We start from the raw sequence: 9651 nt of genomic DNA, 5'->3' as shown, positions 1-9651 counted from the left end.
ATTACCAGAATGTAACAACATTACCTTAAATAACTTTAACATTTAGAAAACTTTCTAACCATAAATTGTAAACTAGTGTGTTCCAAACTGAATCTGACCAAACTATACTCAAGTATACTCCTTAATGTTTGAGCTAAACAGCTGTTCAGGTGCAGTTTAACTTGATTTATTAACCAGATTTTCACTACAGATATGAACTAATCTCCGACATTGCTCCATGTTCAATTAGTCCGCAACACAGAACCTTCTTCCTGTATTTACTTTCGGGCTCTGCCTCAAGCCGAGCAACACTGAGCCATACACTAAGGGCTTATGAGTTGATGTATATGTTTGCGATGCAACAATAATACAGTAAGTTGTGTTGAGTTCCAGGTAAAGTGCATACAGTCTCTGAGCTAATAGGGCTCAGTGTGAAAATGGTGATTGAGCCTGAATAATCAAAGATAACAGCAACAGTCTGTGTGTTTGTCTTTAAGTCTAGACTGAAAACTTACTTGTTTAGTTAAGCTTTTGGTAATTAATGTTTTTCCTTTAGATAAGGCTGCAGATTCAGGGGTTCATGGACAGAGGGAATTGTGGGTAAACTGAGATGCTGGTGCTGTTGTTCGTCCACTGCACACAGTCACTCAGGTTTGTTGACGGTGGAGTGGGTGGATGCCAGTGTTTCAGGGAGCCTCCATGTCTATGTTACCTTCTGGCTCTCTCCCTTTAGTTAGGCTGTTTTATTCAGATCTGCCGGAGTCATTAGCCACACTTTATATTTTCTTTGTTTTACATAAATCCAGTCAAAACTAAAACTTCCATCTCTCTGCCTTCCTCCGAGTTACTGACTGCCCACCTGTCTGACCCGATACCGATGGACCCCTCCCTTATATCTGAGTCTTGGTCGTTCCAATGTTTCTTCCACCACCAGCTCTGAGGGAGTTTTTTCTTGCCTCTGTTGTTCACTGGGTGTTCTGTATTATATGTTTAATATTTTGCCTGATTCTTTGTCCTGTGATCACTTTTCTGTAAAGCTGCTTTGTAAAAACATCAGTTGTAAAAAGCGCTACACAAATAAATTTGATTTGATTTGAATTAGTTATTTAGACATTTCCACATGTGTTTAGAAAACTCAGTAAAATTCCCTTTTATAATGGTTAAAAACTTTTTATAAGACACTTATGGGTCTATTATTAACTTTACATTGTGCTATTTGATAAACTGCATTTTATGGAACACAAGATCATTGCCATGCCATGAGTGTGTTTGTGTGTGTGTGTGTGTGTGTGTGTGACCCCCACCTCCACAACCCTCTGTGCTCTTCTCTCCCGCCCCACTCGAGCCCAGAGCCGATTGCATTAGAAGCCAGTTTGATTACATTTGAGATTGCAGTGTGTATGTGTGTGTGTGTGAGAGAGAGAGAGAGAGAAAGGGTGTGTGTGTGTGCGTGTGTGGCTGCAGAGAGTGAATTATGCTGCTGTTACCTGCTCCGACTGGCCGAGGCCTCATTCCGCTCTGCGCTGGTGACCTTCGGGGTCACCGAGAGGAAGGACACATTTATCATGGCGTGGACGCCGCGGGGAAGATACGGGAGAGAAAGTCGGGCTTTCACAAAAGTAATCTCCCCGAATCTTCAGCATCGCATTCCCTGATAAATAATGACATCATTATTAATGTGCCCAGGCTCCACCCACAAAGCCATTCTTTTGTACACTGTATTAGAAGGAATTTGTCAGCTCAACCTAAAAATGTACTCCATGTAGAAACAAGCGCATGAACTACTGCTTTTTTTACTTATATCCTGCAAGTCAAATCTCTGTGGACATCAGTTCTTAGAAAAGCATTTAGGTACATTAAACTACATCTATTGCTGACACAGACATGCAAATACACATATACACACACACAAGCCACTTAAAACCGTGCTAAAGCTACAGGAGAACAAATAAAGCATTCCTTCCAGAACTGAGCTGTGGATTAGTGGAACTGTGTTCTCTGGAATGATGGTAATCCAGACAGTAATCTAACAATGAGTTGAGAAGTTGGGAATGAGGTGTGCTGGCAATCTTCCTACTCGTTGACTTCAATAATGATCTTGTCGCTAGCTCTATGTCCATCCCAGTTCCCAACCCATTTCTATTCAAAGCCCTTTTCCCATACCCATTTTTTCCTATCCCTATCCCCAGTCCTTTTCCCATACCCATTTTTTTCTTATCCCAATTCCCTCCCTATCCCTATTCCCAGCCCTTTTCCCATACCCATTTTTTTCCTATGCAAATCCCAATTTCCTCACTATCCCTATTCCAAGCCCTTTTCCCAAACCCTTTTTTTTCCTATGCAAATCCCAATTTCCTCACTATCCCTATTCCCAGCCCTTTTCCAAAACCCATTTGGTCCTATCCCTATTCCCAGCCCTATTTCCATACCTTTTCTGATTGCCATTCCTATTCCCATCCCTCTTCCCATACCCATTCCTTTGCCTTTACCCAATCCAATTCCCTCACTATCCCTATTCCCATACCTTTTCCCATTGTCTTTCCAATCCTCCATCCCTATTCCCAGCACTTTTCCCACACCCATTCTTTTTTTATCCCCATCCCAATTCCTATTCCTATCCCATTTCCTTTTCCTAGCCCTATTCCCATTCCCCTCTATCGCAATTCATATTCCTATACCATCCACATTTCATCCCCATCCCAGCCCCAATCCATAAGTCCATCCACTTGTCCAACCCAATTCCCATCCCTCTCCCCATTCCCCACCCTATCCATATCTCATGTCCTATTCCCATTATCACCCCTATCCATATCCGCATTCCCACCCCCATTGCCATCCACATTTCCATCCCATCCATAATCCCATAACCATCCACATCCACATTCCCTCCCCATGCTAATTCACATTCCAATCCCCATTGCCATTCCCGCCCCCTTTTCATGTATATTCCCACCCCTATTTCTATCCCTCTGCCTTTTTATTCCTTTTGTAACCCAAAAGACCCTTGATAAACTGAAACAGTATGAACAAGCAGTAATCAGATGAACAGAACATTCTGTTCTTTTAATATTATCAGGTCTGAGACTCAATTTGCAACATAATTGCAACATTATCTTGAAGGAAGTACTAGAATGTTGCTGGTAGCCAATCATCTGCTACATAAGGACACGAGGAGAGTACATTATATGTACACCAAACAAAGTCAAAAGTGTAGCTGACCTCTCTTGGGTGTGTGAGGAGTGGAGTCACTGACTCCCTGTTTTATTTTTCCTTTCTATATACAACCACTCACCTGGACTCACCTCACCCCATCCCCCCCCCACCCCCTTCACCTGTCCCTCTCCCACCTTTACATTGACCGCACTCTTGATCTGCTTCATCAATACAGCCTAATGAACAAGAGATGCAGGTAAAGGGTTGTTGGATGAACTGCTGTCAGCAGCATATGTGACTATTGATTAGGGGAATGAAGGTCATGTTTTCACTCTATCAAGGACACTCTCTCTCTCTTTCTCTTTCTCTCTCTCTCTCTCTCTCTCTCTCTCTCTCTCTCTTTCTTGTCTATCAGGCTGGTCCTCACATAGGATACTCCTGTCCGCTCTTCAAAGAATTCAATCACATCTCTGGCTGTCTGCATGAGCAGCAACAGCTAAATTGATGGACAAGTTTGGAAAGCAAGGACGTGATCTAAATAACCATATCCAAGCTAACACAATACACACAAACACACATACATACACACACAGGCACAGTGCTCCCAGGCACAGACCCTGTTCATGCTTTGTGTTCATTCTTTTTCCTGAAAGAAAGGTCAGGTTATTCTGTACTGGCTCACCTACCAGCCTGTCTGGTCACATCCTACATTTCTATGAAAAGAAGTTTGAAAGGTGTCACACAATGCATGTATTCAGTGCTGAGGCAAGGTTCTATTTAAACCTCTCTTTCAGTCATTGAATAATACAGGTCAGATCATAAAAGTGACAACCATGAACCTCAAACAGAGCTGAAAACAAGACAATTCACTAAAACCCAAAACTTTTACATTATATTTACATTTCATCCTACCTCTGGAGAATACGCAACACTAGTCTGAATAGAATGCTAGTCAAGCAGGTTCTATGCTAAAAGCTAACTGAGCTTACTAACTGGAGGTGACTGGGCATGGAAGTTAAGGGAACAGATATAAAATCTGACCTGAGTCAGTGCTTACCTGTTCAGGAGACAATTTGCCAGAATTAGCGAGTCCTTTTGGGATCATTGCTAATTTACTCATGTTTTATTCCATGTCTTGTCATGGAGATTTTGAAGAATAAGGCAGAAGTAACCATGAAGAAATATTATTGAAAGGCCTTCAAAATTGTAATAGAAAATATTTTTTCTATTATTATTATTATTATTTTTCTAAGTCTTGTTCCATCATTTTTTTTTATTTTTATTAATTTTAAAATGTCTAGTTGTGATCTCTAGTGTGAATGAATGCCATGTAAGCTGTTTGAAAAAAGTGCTCCGGTGACCCAGTATAACGCTGCTGCATTAGAAACGATAGGATTTCTAATGCTCATAAATATTCATACATGTAAACATATCGCCTTTGATTGGCTAACAACACTGTGACACCGGGAGGCACAGACGAGACAGAAAACAGTTAGAAACATTTTAAAATAAAGACATTTTACACTAATAACAGTCTTTGCAATGCCATATGTTACTTTGCAACATGTGTAATGTTATATGTGTATATGTATGTAAACCTGTAGTTACACACGAAGTTGGGTAGTCCAGGTCCAGAAAGTAAAATCCAATTCTGTTTACACTAGTTAAAAGATTACTTTAAACTAGTATAAACAGAACTCTTTTAAACATACACCTACCTATCTCAATTCTACTTCGCTGGTGGTGTTCCACAGACAAATTCTAACCATTTGTTTTTTAGCTCTAAATTACTGGGCAAAACATAAAACACTGATGTGTTATTTGCACAAATAAAATTGTCTCTGGAACCTCTGCCTGTGAGCAGTCCCGAGACAATTCATAGGTTGACTAGATATGGGTGCTTTTCCTAATTGATTCTTTTTTCTGAATATATTCTTTTAGTAGCTACTGCAGACAATGGAGGCTGAGAAAGAGTTCTATGTGCAGCATCATATACAACTCAGAGAGACCTATTGTATTTCACAAAGAACAAGAAAAAGTGGGTTTTAGCAGAAGGACACCTTAAAGGATGTTACAATCAATCCACTATTGTCAAAATATGATTTTGCTAAACTAGGTTTTATAAATGTAGATTTTAGTGACTAAAAAAAAAAAACAGTTCATGTCCTCCTTCTTCCACTTTTTAAGGTGGAAGCTTTTGTCACTAGCTGTCTAATTTTACGATGCAGAATTTGGGAGTGATACTCTTACTGATTTGGAGATGTTCAAGGCAGTGAACAGGCAGCTTCTCCCAGTGTCCTTCAAAATCTCCAAAGTCCTCCAACTCCCCTCTCTCCAAATTGAAAAATATATATATTTTACTTTAGAAAAAAGGGTTATGTGTCATCTATCCAGGCCAGGAAAGGTTAAAGGATTTGTCACATTTAGATTTTTGTATTGAGTTAATACATAAACTATAATACAAACTGGTCTTCTAAAATCATTGCATTGCTTTGCAGGGTGAGTATAAACACTCACCTTAGTGGTTTCAGAGGCAGTGCTGTTAGCTCTGTGGAGTTTCTTATCTCCATCATTACACACCGGTTCACTCACAGCATTTCCGCCGAGCACCAAACACAGGCTGTTATAGTTAATTGCTCATTTGAATCTATAAAGACAGCCAATTATGTTTATGCGTGTAGTAAATCTGATTAAGCTCTCTGTACTGCTCCCCAAACACAATGAGACCACAATGGTCTAATTCTCACTCAGCGAGCAAGTGTGTGTGTGTGTGTGTGTGTGTGTCTGTGAATAGAGAGAGAGAGAGAGAGAGAGATGCTGCTGATGGGTCTTTAATTCTGCACTTGATGGGTGAAAAATAAAGAAGTATTGAGACTTATTACACTGCTTCTTTTTTATTCATGACCACAACTGACGCAGGAGAAACACTTCCCAGGCAGCCACAGCTACAGTAATTATCACTACACAGAGTTGTGTGCTGTGCTGGTTTACAAAAAGACATTAGCCCAGATTTTATTTAGCTTGCATATAAGCATGGATTGGTAACAATTAAGTATTTAAATGTGTTCTATTTAAACATAATCATTACTATACTTTGTAACGGTGGTTTTACATGTATTGTACTACTGCGCATGTGCGCCAGAGTTGTGCTTCTCTATGAAGACGGTGAGCTAGCTGTAGCATGGCCGCCGGTCTGATGTACCTACCCTAAGCTATCTGGACAGTAATGGGGAGATGCGTTGGTGCTTATGTACTATTAAACCCGTCTTCTACCCAGCATGGAGTGTGTCCTGTGTGTGTGCCTCAAGGGAAGCCAGGATTAAGTGTATTTTCTCTGCTAGCTCCTCCACCACACGCGTTTTCACCCATTAAAGCTTACTCCCTATTTTGGGATATTTAACTTTTTAAAGTACTATTGGATATAAAAAACTAATCTTAACAGATTCAAAAAATCAAGGCATATGAGAGTACATATATTACTAAGGACAAATTTGGGTACATAATCAAATAACCCTATGCTTTCAAATGCTATTAATCTATTATTGAGACTATTATCCTGACAATAAATCCAACAAGTCCAAGAAAAGCCTGAGTACAAGTATTATTGAGTTAAAGATAAATCTGAATACAAACAGTATCAAGTTAAAGAGAAATCTGAGTAGAAATACACTGCCTGGCCAAAAAAAGTCACCACCAAAAAAAGTTCACACACTCTAATATTTGTTGGACCGCCTTTAGCTTTAATTGCAGCATTCAGTTACTGTGGTATTGTTTCTATAAGCTTCTGCAATTTTACAAGATTTATTTCAATCCAGTGTTGCATACATTTTTCAGATCTTGTATTAATGATGGTAGAGTCTGACCACTGCACAAAGTCTTCTCCAGCACAAACATTCTCAATGAGTTTAAGATCTGGACTCTGTGGTGAACTCTCTCAATCCATGTGTGTAAATGATGATCTCATGCTCCCTGAATCACTCCTTCACAATTCCAGCCCCATGAATCCTGATATTATCATCTTGGAATATGGTCGTGCCGTCAGGAAGGAAATAATTGATCCATTGATGGAATAACCTGGTCTATATTCAGTATATTCAGGTAGTCAGCTGACCTCATTCTTTCAGCACATACTGTTGCTGAACCTAAACCTGCAGACCAACTGCAGCATCAACCCCAACATCATTTACTTTTTCCAAGACATTGAATATATTATATTGAATATAATACGTTCTATTAAGTCCAAGTGGAAGTGCAAATACTGTGGATGTCAGGACAACTCAGAGACCAAAGAAAAAATGTGTAGAGTCCAGTCTCCAACCCTACCCCCATGTTGATGACCTGCTAAGCGCTGATCCAATGAATATTCGCTAGTACTAATAATGTAATTTGATACAGTGTCATCAGTGAACTGCCTGCATGGTACCAATCAAGCTGCACCAGAAAATGCTATATGTGTATGCATGCGTGACATTGATGCGTATGCACGTGATGCAAATCAGACAGGAGACGCCGGTCGGGTAGCAACCGTGTGTAATTCCATCAGCAGTTCTCCAAACGGATGTATGTGTGTGTGTGTGTGTGTGTGTGTGTGTGTGTGTGTGTGTGTGTGTGTGTGTGTGTTTGTCGCAGCTTGTGATGCCTCAGCCTCAGGGGAAATTAATTCAAGCCAGAGATGCCCACCCCATTACACTGGACTGCCACTCATAACACACACACACACACACCATGGTCAGGGCAGCTTCCCAGTCCAGTCCCTGACTTTATTCCCTGTAAAATTCCTTGTGGACCTTTTAGCTTCAGTAGATTATTTACTTTACCACCCTCTAGAAAACCTCACTGTCCTTATACCCACATTCAGCTGCTGTTAATATGAGTCTGGATTTATACATTTTCCCTCTCTAACCAAAATGTACATACTCATCCAAAACACATTTAGCTTTGTAACATTTGCACTGGAGCTAGTAAGCTAATGAAGGTAATAATTAACATGAAGCTATCATTACCAATTATCAGCCAGCAAACTATAAGCGAAACTCAACACTAGGGCTGCAACAATTAGTTGCTATAATCGACAATGTCAATTATTTATATTTGTCGACTACAATTTTTATAGTTGACTAATTGTAAATTTGTAACAGTTCTGCATTACACAAAGTGCTGGGGACAGAAGTGCAATGGGTGATGGGTAAATGGCTCACTCACTCAGGTTACACTCAACTTAGGGTGCTTTCACACCTGAAAGTCCGGACCGTGGTCTGAACCAAGGTTCATGTGTTGCTACACTGTATATATTTGGTCCGCTTATTTTTGTTTTCACACTGCAGTTTAGGGAGCGCACCAAAGCCCTTTGTGTGATACTCCTACATCCTTTCATCATCACTTACGTATCGATGCGTTTTCCTTAACTTGAGGCTGATTGGTTTTAGAAGGGCATGCCTCTGATGTTGGCGTGTTGATAATTCAGCGGGTGGTTCATTTGGTGGAAAGCCTTTCCAGGATAAGGATAAAATGATGAACAGATTCATTTCGTCTCTGATTTTTATACCAGCAGCAGCAACTTCAGGCACAGTACCAGTTACCCTAGGTTAATTGAAACAAATGTGCCACTTTGTCAGCATCATGTCTTAACTCTGCCTCTGAACGGAAGTAAACAATGTACAGGGCAGTTAGCGGACTTTAAATATAATGTGCCGCATCATCCGGCTTAAATACTGTGTATACACTACAAGCTTGTGAGACTGACGAGGCGTAGCGTGGTCAAAGTTGGTGGGACTGGACGCACTGGACGCCCAACTCCGCCTTGCCGCAGGCTGCAGTCAGTAGTATTTGGTTATTTTTCTTCTTCTGCTGCCGATTTTGAGGAACGCCAGCTCAGCTTCCTGTAATTGGTCCGAAAGTTCGAACCATCTAGAAAAGCGTTTTTAACACTGCAGGAGAACCGGACCATGGTTCAGAAGATCCGGTACGAGACCACCTCTCTTGGTCGGACCAAAATCTGGTCCTTTGTTCCAGACCGTGGTCCACAGCCCCTTTCACACCTGCTACTTTGGTTTGGACCAAACTGAAAAGTCTGAAAGTCCGGGCCAAACGAGGCAGGTGTGAAAGCACCCTAAGTCTCAAAAAGTCTCAAAAAGTGCCCAAACACAACATATTACATATTTAATCACTAAATATCAGTACTTTTCACATTTAAACATCTAGAAATTTAAAGGCCTTTTAAATCTCATGTTTAGCTGTTTCTATTGTTTTAGAGTACATGGCATAAATAATCGCTGACTAATCGATCACTATTTTGATTACTATTATCACTATCACTATCACTATTAACTTTTGAATTTTCATGCAATTTTACACTGAAATACATTTTACAGTGAACTAAGAAAAATAAATCCAGCAAAACTCTTCCCAACTACCCAGTTGACTTTTACCATCTCTAATGAATGTCCACTTTTCAAGCACAAACCTAGCTCAGTCTTACACTGGAATTCAAATGTGTCGCTTGAGTAATCTAATTAAATT

Source organism: Astyanax mexicanus, chromosome 19 (assembly GCF_023375975.1).
Source record: "Astyanax mexicanus isolate ESR-SI-001 chromosome 19, AstMex3_surface, whole genome shotgun sequence".
Taxonomy (NCBI): Eukaryota; Metazoa; Chordata; class Actinopteri; order Characiformes; family Acestrorhamphidae; genus Astyanax; species Astyanax mexicanus.
This window is presented reverse-complemented; position numbering follows the sequence as displayed.